Consider the following 12,216-nt stretch of genomic DNA (forward strand, 5'->3'; position numbering starts at 1 on the left):
CCCAGCTTTCTTAAGATTTTAAAGATTTCTTCAGCTGTTCCTTAAGTATTCTAGGATGTACTTCATCAAGCCTTGCTGACATGAAGACATCTAACTTGTTCTTTTCCTATTTTATCCTTAGATCTTATCCTATTTACACTGATGTTCATTATGTTAGTGTCACCAGGGCTCAGCAGGTCACAGCTGAGGATACCAGGTTCAGGACAAACTGATGAGAAATAGGGTAGACTCACACCAAACTGGTGGTGGTTATTCCATAAGATTTACCAAGCTAGTAACAAAAGTAAATGTCTGTCTTGCCACACTGGTTTAGAAGTGCAAATTGCAGTCTCCTTGGACATCCCAGCCCTTGTTTTACCCAGGGGCGGCTCCAGGCACCAATGCGCCAAGCGCAGGCCTGGGTCGGCAAGCCGTGGGGGGCAGCCTGCTGGTCACTGTGAGGGCGGCAGTCAGGCTGCCTTTGGCGGCATGCCTGTGGGAGGTCTGCAAGTCCCGCAGTTTCAGCAGCAATTCGGCGGCGGGGACACCAAAGGCGCGGGACTGGCGGACCTCCTGCAGGCATGCCACCGAATCCACATTATCAGTGGACCTCTGCAGGCATGCCACCAAAAGCCGCCTGACTGCCGTGCTTGGGACGGCAAAATACATAGAACCACCCTTGGTTTTACCACCCAGACACTAGACTTATGAGAGGTTATTTAAAACCAATTTCATCAATCAAAGGGTTCTTCTAATACCAAGATATCAGGTGCATAGCCAGGCCAATATACAACTCAGATCTTACCCAATAATCATGCTGTTACTAATCCTTTAGTATCTTAATATCTAAAGGTTTATTTATAAGAGAAAAAAATAAGGAGGGAGTTGAATGTTTAAGGAAATCTAATACAATCCTTGCAGAGTTCTTCTATGTATTGAGTTTGAAGCAGTGATGTTATAGACTGCAGGCTTGTAAAGCCTCTGGTAACTTACAAAAGATTGGAAGGTCCTCAGTCCATTGACTGGAATGCTCCTTTTTAGAATAAGTCCATATTCCAGAGATCAGAGCAGGAAAGAGGCAAAATGGAGATGCTTCCAGGATCTTTAATCCCTGACTTCACCCATGGGGAGAGAATGCTGTCGATCTGCTTGTGGAAAATTACAGGCACAAGATGGAGTCCAGGGTCATATGAGCAAGTAAATGGCTTTATGACTCATAGGAGCAGCTATTATGTATATTCTCGCTAAGGTGTCCACAGGAAGGCTCACTGCAAGCGGAGGAGCTTCTATGGCCTATGGTGTGTGTGGGTTTTTTGTTTTTTAAATGAGACATCAACTTGAATAGGTCATTCACAATGTGCTGGCCAGACTGGATGTAAATTACCTTGTAGGTGTTATCTCAGGAGCAAACATATTTGAAATACTGGTACGTAGTCAATATTCATAACTTTATATACAAAGATGATACATGCATACAAATATGATTATCCTGTTTATAACTTTTTCACTGATACCTTACATGACATGCTTTGTATAACATTTGTTCCAATTGTCTAACAGTGGCAATGTTAATGATATAAATGGTCATGTTTTAATCATATAGCATCACAATTAATTATTCAATCATTGCTAACCTTTTTGATGAAAACTGAAACCAAAAAGGCATTTAACACTTCGGCCATTGCTGCAGTTTCTGTTCTTGTCTTTCTCTCCTTGGTCTTCCTCTTGGTTGTCATGTATTTGTAAAATGCTTTCTTGTTACCCTTTATATCCCTAGCTAGTCTAATCTTGTTTTGTGCCTTGGTCTTTCTAATTTTGTCCCTATATGGTTGTGGTTTTATTTTTATATATAATATGGCTTTTGTAATTTGATCTAGTTTCCACTTTGTGGGACTCTTTTTTTGAGTGTCGGATCATTGAAGACCTCCTGGTTAAGCTAGGGTGGTCTCTTACCATACTGCCTATCTTTCCTGTGCGTTATGATAGTTTGTTCATGTGACTTAATAATGTCTATTTTTAAAACTGCCAGCTCATGAACACTTTTTTCCCCCTTGGATTTCCTTCCTATAGGATCTTACCTACTAATTAGCTGAGTTTGCTAAAGTCTGTTTTCTTGAAGTCCATTGTCTTTATTCTGCTGCTTTCCCTCCTTCTATTCTGTAGAATCATGAACTCAATCATTTCATGATCACTTCCACCCAAGTTGCCTTCCACCTTCAGATTCTCAACTAGTTCCTTTCTGTTTGTCAGAATCAAATCCAGAATAGCCTCTCCTGTACTCATTTTCTGTGTGTGTGTGTAAAAATAAATAAATAAAACAAAAAAATCTCTAATGCATTCCAAGAACTTGTTGGATAATCTGTCTCATTGGGCAAGAGTCTGATCCCAGCTAAAATGGTTTAAAACCAGAGGTTCTAAGAGGCAAGTTTATTCTGGTAACATTCAGTTAGGTCTGCTGGACAGCTTGGATACTCTAGGGTTTTCATTAACAGAGTAATATGTTTAGCCAGAACAAATCCTGTATCTTGGCAAGGGGTTAGATTAGATGACCCTTGTGGTCCCTTCTAACTCTATATGGTTCTATGAAAGGCAGAGTATCCTTATGTGAAATCAAGGGACTTGTGCTGGTGTACGTGAGATCAGAATTAGGTCCACTGACTTTAATAGCAGACTTTTTTGTTTGCATAGTGATCAGCATGAGGCCCTATATACCTACAACATAACACTGAGACAGTCAGTATCTTTCCCCAATACGGGGACACTGGGACAGTGTCCGATACTGGGACAGTCAGTGCAGAGAGGACCTTATAGTCTGATTTTAATTCTTATTTCCCATTGACTTAAGAGTCATTCCATTCTGGATTCCATTTGTCTCCTAGACTGAAGAGTCCATTAACAAATATATGTTCCCTAGTTAGGTACTTTATAGAAATCAAGTCACCCCTTAGTCAGCTCTTTAAGCTAAATAGATTGAGCTCTTGAAATCTGTCACTATGACTATTTATGCATCCTAGGACGGCATAAGCCCTTTCGGTCAGTGTTGCACTGGGAGCTCATGTTCAGCAGATTATCCACTGTGACACCCCCCCATCTTATTTTCTGTTACTGCTTTGTAAGAGAATCTTCTCCATCCTGTAAGTCTAGCCTATATTTTTTTGTTCCTACATGTATACATTTACACTGAACTATACTAAAATGCATATTGTTTGCTTGCACCCAGTTATCAAGAGATCCAAATTGCTCTGTGTTAGTGACCTGTCCTCTTCATTATTTACCTCTCCCCCAATTTTTGTCAGCTGGAAGAAAACACATTATAATTTTTTCAGGTCATTGATAAAAACATTAAATAGCATAAGACCAAGAACCAGTCCCTGTAGGACCCCGCTAGAAACACACTTGTAACATGGCAAGACTCTGTCCCTGCTCTCTGGTATCACAGTAACTTGCTCAGACTCCACACCATGCTACTTATTTGTTTCCTCCAACAACACCTTTCCCATTTTGTACAGCAGTACTATTGATGTCCCTTGTGTCCTCAGTCCTTCGAAGGCCCGAGGAGAAGCGGTCTCCCTTCCTGCAGCTCCCTCTGACTCTGGGCTCAGCCAGCCCTGCTCCTCTCCTTTGCACTTTCTTCCTGTGACTTTTGATCAGCCTTCAGCTGATGGGCTAATTAACCTTTTATCTGAGCCAGCCTGCTATCCTGATTAGCTAATTACATTTCATTCCCCAGTCAGACCTCTCCGGGGCAGCCAATTAGTGCCAGAGCGATCAGAGTGCAGGCTTACCTGTTAACTTTGTCACAATGCCCATTTGATTCTCTGTTTAAAATTGCATTTTGAGACAAATCAGTTAGCCAGTTTTTAATCCATTTTACTTGTGCCATGCTAATTTTATATCATTCTAGTTGTTTGGGTTTTTTAATCAAAATGTCTTGTGGTACCAAGTCAAACATCCTACAGAAGTCTATTACATCAGCACTATTACCTCTATCAACCAAACTGGCTAGAGTAGTCAAAAAGGGATTAAACTAATAACAAAAGGGGAGGGTGAAAAGAAGTAAAATATGAGCACTCAGCACAAAATTGAGAGGTTGAGAACAAAATTAATCGAGAAACCAAAGGACATGAAGAGAGAAATTCTTCTTTAATTGCCTATACACCACTGCTAGGAGCCTGGGTAACACACAAGAGGAATTGGAATTACTCATGTATTATCATAAATTCAATCTAGTTGGCATTACTGAAACCTAGTGGGATTAGTCACATGACTGGAATGTTAAAAAAATCAATGGTTACAACCTAATTAGGAAGGATTGACTAGGCAAAGTGGGTGTGAGTGGCACTCCATCAAAATGACACTGTGTGTTTCCGAGTCACCAATAACTTAGAGGAAAATGATCTTGAATGATTACAAATCAATTTCCTAACAGATTATGACTTTGCAGGGTGCAACCCAGATTAGTGAGGGTCTGTGTCACCCATGTCCTGCAAACTTGCATGCCTCACAATGCCTGCTGCTGTAGCTCCCATCTGGAGCACTCACAAACAGCATGGCAGCATGCAGGTCACACCCTGCATGTGTGTGTGTGGCCACAGCTCTGATTTAGCAACTCTGATCACAGCAGCCTGTCAGCAAACACCAGCCACACTCTGACTCCCACCAGCCTTGGCTTTTATTTGCAGGGTGACTGCAACAAAGTCTAGTCCTGAATTTTCCCCTAGAAATGTGTGTTCTGCATTGTCCAGCCCTCTCCTAGGCTGTTCAGATATTTTAGGTCCGGTTTCCTTGTATGGGAACAATAGAAGACAATGTGCTCCTTTTAAATGGAGTTATGATACAGCCCAGTTTAACCACAACACTGGATTAGGCTTGATTAAAGAAAAAAGTGTTTTGAAATATTAAGAGATTTTAAGTGTGTACAGGTAATGAGGCATTAAAGTCAGAAGTGGTTGCAGGTGAAATAAAGATAAAAAGCTTTCTAAACTAACCAAACTAGTACAGGTGAAGTTCTTACCTCATGTTTTCAATATATTGCTGACCAAGTTTCAGGTCAGACACTGCTCTCAAGGTCTGACAGCTGTTTCTTTGTCTTTTGAAGTGAAAAAGTGAGCTGGACAGGGAGAGATAACTTGGGGTGATTTTTGCCCCTCCTTTTTTATAGCTGTCACCCTTTGTCATGGTATAATTCACTCTGAACCTTAGCGTCCAAAAGATGGGGTACCAGCATGAATTCCTCTAAGCTTAATTACCAGCTTAGAACCTGTAGAGCTGCCACCAACCAGGAATTCCAGTGCCTGGTACACTCTAGTCCCCCCAAAACCTTGCCCAGGGACCCCCAAGACCCAGACCCTCTGGATCTTAACACAAGGAAAGTAAACCCTTTCCCTCACTGTTGCCTCTCCCAGGCTTCCCCTCCTGGGTTACCTGATATCACTGTGTTTCAAACTCCTTGAATCTTAACAGAGAGGAAAATTCACCTCCCCTCTCCCTGAGAGAGACAGTAATCCTAACCCAGGAATTAGCCTCTCTCTTCTTCCCTCCTTTCTCCCACCATTTCCTGGTGAATCCAGACCCCATCCCCTGGGGTCTCACCAGAATAAAAAACAATCAGTTCTTAAACAGAAAAGTTTTAATTAAGAGAGAAAAACAGTAAATATATCTTTGTAATTTAAGATGGATTAGATACCGGGCTTTCAGCTAAGCACTGGGAATACTCCCGGCCTAAGTATACAGTTCAAATTAAATCCTTCAGCAAATACAATTTGCAACTTCCTCCAGCAAATTAACCATTTGCAATAAGAAAACAAACATAAGCCTAACTCGCCATCTACCTAGTACTTACTATTTGGAATCTATAAGAACCTTATCGGAGAGATTGGAGAGAAACCTGGTTGCACATCTGGTCACTCACAGAACCCAGAGAGAACAACAAACAAAAACTAACAGCACACACAGAAACTTCCCTCCCTCAAGATCTGAAAGTATCCTGTCCCCTGATTGGTCCTCTGGTCAGGTGACAGCCAGGCTTACTGAACTCTTTAACTCTTTACAGTTAAAAGAGATATAAAGTACTTTTGTTCTACTAACTCCTACTATTTGTTTGACACCCTTTGAAAAGCATTTTCCCAAGCATGACTCCCTAGTTAAATTTTTTTTCCAGCTGAGATCATGGAGTCTGGTGGAGGACAGAGGACTCATCCTGTTTCTTTTTACCTGTGTATGCTGAAATGCAGATTTTCTGTGTCATCTTTCTTCCATCTCTTTCTGTCTGAGGATGCAGCTATATCTTTTATGCAAATTGAGGTAAACACACATCCCTTTGTGTAAGACCTGCTTGACCAGTTCTGCCTAATCAGGCCTACGTGAGTTTAACATGTACCACCAGAGTCATTCTGGGAGAGTTCATAATTTTACATATGTTGTTGTTTACATTCCACCGTGATATTATTGATCAGCAAGTTATTAGTTTTTAAATGATACTTTACCACAGATATGCCAAACCCACCAAAAAAAATGAAGAAATTGGGCATGTTTTTGGCTTAATTGGGTTGTGAGTTGCTTGTTGGCTAGTTTTTTGGCTTGTTTCTTTTTTTGATCTGTTCCTGGCAAGCAGAGGCAAGGGGGGGAGAGAGTCAAGGGTGCACAGTGGGTCCACCACAGTCCCAGACTGCATCCCGGGGAGATCTAGTCACATACAGTGTTGGGGTTCTTGGGGACTGACTTGTTTTGGCCTTGTTTTGAAATGGGATTTGCTTGATTTTGCTCATTGTGAAAGTCAGGGTGCTTATTTACTGCTTGAAAGTTGGCAACTGTGCTTACAGGGCACTTTTATGCAAAGATTATTACAACAGTGTGGAGGAGGTGAATTCAGGGGTGCATTCCATCACACAGATAAAGCACAAGATAGGGTATTAGTTATTGTCTGTCTGCTACACATCAGCAAGTCACACTAAGGATGACAAGGAGCCAAACTATAACATGTAGGAAAAAATCTGCATGATCATGGAGAACTTCAATTTGAGAGACATATATGCTGCAGGTCTTGTGATGCCGGTACTCAAAACATTCCTGGAATTTCTAAATTTTATAGATTTCTTAACTCAAACTGTTGCATCCAACAAAGGGAAATTCTATATCAGATCTCATCTTGACAGATAAAGAGGAACTGATCACAGAACTGAAAATTAACAGTAGCTTAGGTACAAGTGATCGTGACTTGATCACAATCAAATCCAGACCAGTAAAATATATTCTTGGTGCTTTAAAAGGATCAGTTTCACAAGGCTGAAAACAATTATGAACCAAATCAGCTATGAGGAAGAATTTTATCTGAAAAAATGTGAATGACAATTGGGAATTGTTTAATAATACTATTAGAAGCCAAAAAAGCCACAATCCCACAGTTGAGGAAGAAGGTCATATTGGTTAAAAAAACAACCTGGTTTAGAAAGGAAGTGAAGGCAGCTATAAAAAACAATAACAAATGAAAGAAAGGGGATGTTGATAGTAAAGAGTATAAATCAGAAGCTAGGAACCATAGAAAATTGATAAAAGAAGCCAAGGGACACAAGGAGACCTCTATGGCCAGTATAGTTAAGGAGAATAAGAAGGGTTTTTTAAGTATATATATTTGTCAGGGTTCCTTCCCCCACTCTGAACTCTAGGGTACAGATGTGGGGACCTGCATGAAAGCCCCCTAAGCTTATTTCTACCAGCTTAGGTTAAAACCTGGTATGCTACCACCACCAAGTGATTTAATAAGAAACGGGGAAAGGACCACTTGGAGTTGCTCTTCCCCCAAAATATCCCCCCAAGCCCTTATCACCTCCTTTCCTGGGGAGGCTTGAGAATAATATCCTAACCAATTGGTTACAAAATGATCAAAGACCTGGGTCTTTGGACAATGGAAAAATCAGTCAGGTTCTTAAAGGATTTTTTTTTTAAAGAAAAGGTAAAAATCATCTCTGTAAAATCAGGATGGAAAATAACTTTACAGGGTCATCAGGTTCAAAGGTCCCAGAGGAACTCCCTCTAGTCTTATTTTCAAAGTTACAGCAAAACAGGGATACCTCCCTCTAGCAAAGGGAACATTCACAAGTTGAGAAAACAAAGAAAACTAACACCTTCCCTGGCTGTTACTTACAAGTTTGAAATAAGAGACTTGTTCAGAAAGATTTGGAGAACATGCATTGATGTCTAGTCCCTCTTAGTCCCAAGAGCGAACACTGCCAAAACAAAGAGCACAAACAAAAGCCTTCCTTTCCCTCCCTTCCTCCCCACCACCCCAAGATTTGACAGCATCTTTTCCCCTTAATGGCCCTTTGGGTCAGGTGTCAACCAGGTTACCTGAGCTTCTTAACCCTTAACAGGTAAAAGGATTTTGGTGCCTCTGGCCAGGAGGGATTTTATAGTACTGTATACAGGAGGGTTGTTCCCTTCCCTTTATGGTTAGGATTCTTTTTATTTCTAATATTGTCATAACAAAGATATTGGTCCATTACTGGATAGAAATAATAGAATTATCTACAATAAGGCAGAAATGTTAAGTAAATATTTCTGTTCTGTATTTGAGGAAGAACAGGTGATGTAGATGATGTGTATGCTTAGCTCTGAAAATCATTCTAAATGTCTTCTCTGAAAGACACACACTATGCTTTCCCTGTGTATCTCAGGAATTTGCACAGAAGATGCTGTACTTTTGTTTGTTTAGGGTCTGCTGAACGTTAGGATGATTTTGAGTTTGCAGGCAAGTGAAAATAATTCTGACTATAGGATAAACTCTGAAGACCTCCAAAATCTTTGCAATTCAGGTTCATGCAAATAAGAGGAAATTTAGGACTCATTAAAATGAAAACATCGGAGAGAATATAAACATGTTTTGCTGGTTAACTGAAATGCTCAGACACACACACACATACACCCCTTCTCTTATTACTACTTTGAGCACACACTATATGCACTAACAGTGTACAGAATTCAGAAGAATCTTTATTTGGACACTACACTGTCGATCTTGGATTATTCTAAATAAATTTTATCCGATGTTCTGATATGAAACTGCTGAGCATAATGATATTTCAATATATTTTTTCTCGTAAGCTTACTCAACCAGCAGACCTTTAATTTTAAAACAGAATCATAACTTACCATTCTAATGCTGACACTGCCCTCTCCTGGTTCAACCATTTTTAGGTTTGTGTATGTGTTTCTTCTATGAGAGGTTGATAACAGATCTTCTTCACTAGCAAAATTGTATTTGGAAGGTTTTAATTATACCACTCAAATTAATGTTAATGATGCCAAATTATGGGAGCTCCATTTACTATGATCAGAGTGAAAAATAATATTCTTTTGATACAAAACAATACCTTTTCTCTAACATTGCTATTTGTTCTAATATCACAATAACTGGTGGTAAATGCAGGGTTTAACTATAGTCCATGATGCCCAACTTGCTTACACAAGAGGGCCACGTAAATCTGAGCACAACCTTGTGTTGGCCAAACAGATCCTGTTTCGTATGTATTAGGTTGTTTCAATTGACAGTATTGTCTAGTTAAAAACAAACCTAGAAATCAGTGGATAAAACATATCAGAATTATATAAAAAGGAGAAACACATAACTGAACTAAAATTATACAAACATGATGACAAAATGCTAATAAATTGACCAGTAGTATATTGTGCTGAAGCAGGCCACGGGCCTTATGAAATGTTCTGGTGGGGCCACGTATGGCCCATGGACTGTAGGATGGGCACCCCAGTTACAAGGTCAGTGACAGAGCTGGGAATAGGCCTCGGGTCTCTGGATTGGACACAATGGGTAAAATATTTTGGTGACAAACAGTGGTGTAAAACACACATAGGTTTCCCATAAAGAGACACCACCACCTTAAAATAGAATGGATTCTATTATTAATAGCACCTTAGAAACATCAAAGGGACACTTTTTTATTTTCAATCAAATGAACAATTCTCAATTTCACAATCTGTACCTATTCTGATAGAGATTGAGAGGGTTCATTGACATTTTTTGGTACTGTCTGTTCACATGCAAAAGAGTGGTGACATTATCATGCTCAAATATTGCTCTGGAAACCCCTAATTATTTTTCGTTGCTCTTTCTGTACCTTTTCCAGTTCCGCTATCTTTTTTGAGATGGGATGACCAGATCAGCATGCAGTATTCCAGATGTGGGATTATGTCTTCCCATGTGCCTTACTTTGCAGTCTGTGGGGGCCCATGAGCCATCAGTTGTTTGGCAGGGGCAGCAGGGTAGCTAGCTAGGGGAGTGTGAGTGCTCACTGTTTAGCTGGGTTTTGGCCACCATCCAATCAGTGAGGGGAACTGCTCCTGGAACAAGGGGCTGAGCAGCTGAGACCTCACCTCCTTCTCCTACCTGCTTCTTGTGGCACTCTGGAAGGTGTGCTTTCTCTGGCTCTGCAGCAGCTCCTAACCTCTCACCCAACTAAAAGCAGCCAGTAGCAGCAGCTGGTAAGTGTATTTCAAAGGGGGTCTTTCTTGTGGTGAGGGTGGCTTGGGGCAGGGGGACTGGAAACCCGCCACCTGGCTGCTGGTGGGATGGCAGTCTGCATGGTGGGGGGGCAGGAGGCTCAGCCAGAGGCATCTCCAAAAACATCCCCTGCACCTAGGCAGCTGGACCAGGACAGGCATTGGGGGTGGGGGAGGCACGTCTCCTGTGGAGTGTGGTGTCCCTGCTTGCCCTCCCTGCCCAGGCAGAGATGCCTGCCTCTCAGACAGTGGCCATGTAGTGTGCTTGGTTCCCCCTCCCTTGCATCTGGGTGACTGCCTCTTGGAGGTGAGGGGTGGAAGGGACGAGGCAGTGGGAAACGGATAAGGGTGGGGGGGTAGGAGAGGAAAACTGAGACTATCAGGGGAAATCTTCATAGCAGTATAGTCTCTGCCTTGGGGGTGTGGATGGAATTGTCTCCCAAAGGAAGGCTGGAACAAACTATCTGCTCTTGTAGTATGTTTAGTTTAGTCCATGTGTTCAGGCACCATGTTGAGGGATAGGGAGAAGTTGTCTGATTTTTTCCCTCCCCTTAGGAGGGAATTCAGGTTTCCCCTGATAGGAAAGGGCTTGTGATCATGTTGGGAGGAGGGGGAGGCATTGCTGAGTCCCAGGGCTGAGTAATTCTCTGGTGATGGTGGGCATTAAGTTACTAATTGTCGTTCATTTGCTGCACACAATGGTTGTTTAACATCCACCCAGCCATTTGGTCAATGCCTTGTTTGTTGGGAGTTGCCTTCTGTAACTTCTCTAATTTCATCCCACTCTCCTGTGAATACAAATTCTGGTTCTAAGGACCTGGTGCCTGGATCCCATATTGCCTTGCACTGGGATTGGGAATTAGTTCCCTGACATGCAAGTCCTCCTATTGTGCCAGTGTAGATCCTGCTGTTAGTACAGCTATTTGCAGGTGCCCTTGTGTTTAGCTGAAACTTTGGACTTAGTTTAGTGGGGATGGACTCAGAGACTGAGAGCTAAACTGACATTACTATCCTGCTGTGTGGATCCCAGTGTGCTTGTACTGTGAATTTTTGGCATGCACATGTGGCTATATTATCTCATCGTGCTGATAGTGCTACTTGGTGTGATGACATTATGCTAAGATGAATTGTGAAAAGTGTCCTACTGTGATGGTGGTTACTCTGTGCTGTTCATGTGAATCTTGCATTTTTGTATACTGGGCTGATGTAGCCCTGTTGTTCCCAGGAAATTAGAGCCACAAGGTGGGTGAAGTAATATCTTTTATTGGAGCAACTTTTGTTGGTGAGAGAGACAAGCTTTGGAGCTTTCATGGAGTTCTTTCTTCCTGAAGAAGAGTTCTGTGAAAGCTCAAAAGCTTGTCTCTCTCACCAACAGAAGCTGGTCTAATAAAATATTACCTCACTCATCTTGATATATATTACTCCCCACCGCCCCCATATTACCTCACCCAGCCTTCCAGGAGTGAGTTTTCATGATGACATGGGAAGTGCTCTGACTGGTCCTGACTTCTCGGTATCAGCCCCTCTAGCTTGCACTGCAGCCCAGTACCTGGGGGCTGGGTGCCTGCAGCACTGAGGCTACGTCTACACTGCACGATTATTTCGAAGTAGTTTAAACCGATATTACGAAACCGATGTTATAAAATCGGTTTTGCGCGTCCACAATGCGATCACAAAATCGATTGCTTGTGTCCATGGTCCAAGGCTACCATCGATTTCAGGAGC

Source organism: Chelonoidis abingdonii, unplaced genomic scaffold (genome assembly GCF_003597395.2).
Source record: "Chelonoidis abingdonii isolate Lonesome George unplaced genomic scaffold, CheloAbing_2.0 scaffold0001, whole genome shotgun sequence".
Lineage (NCBI taxonomy): Eukaryota > Metazoa > Chordata > Testudines > Testudinidae > Chelonoidis > Chelonoidis abingdonii.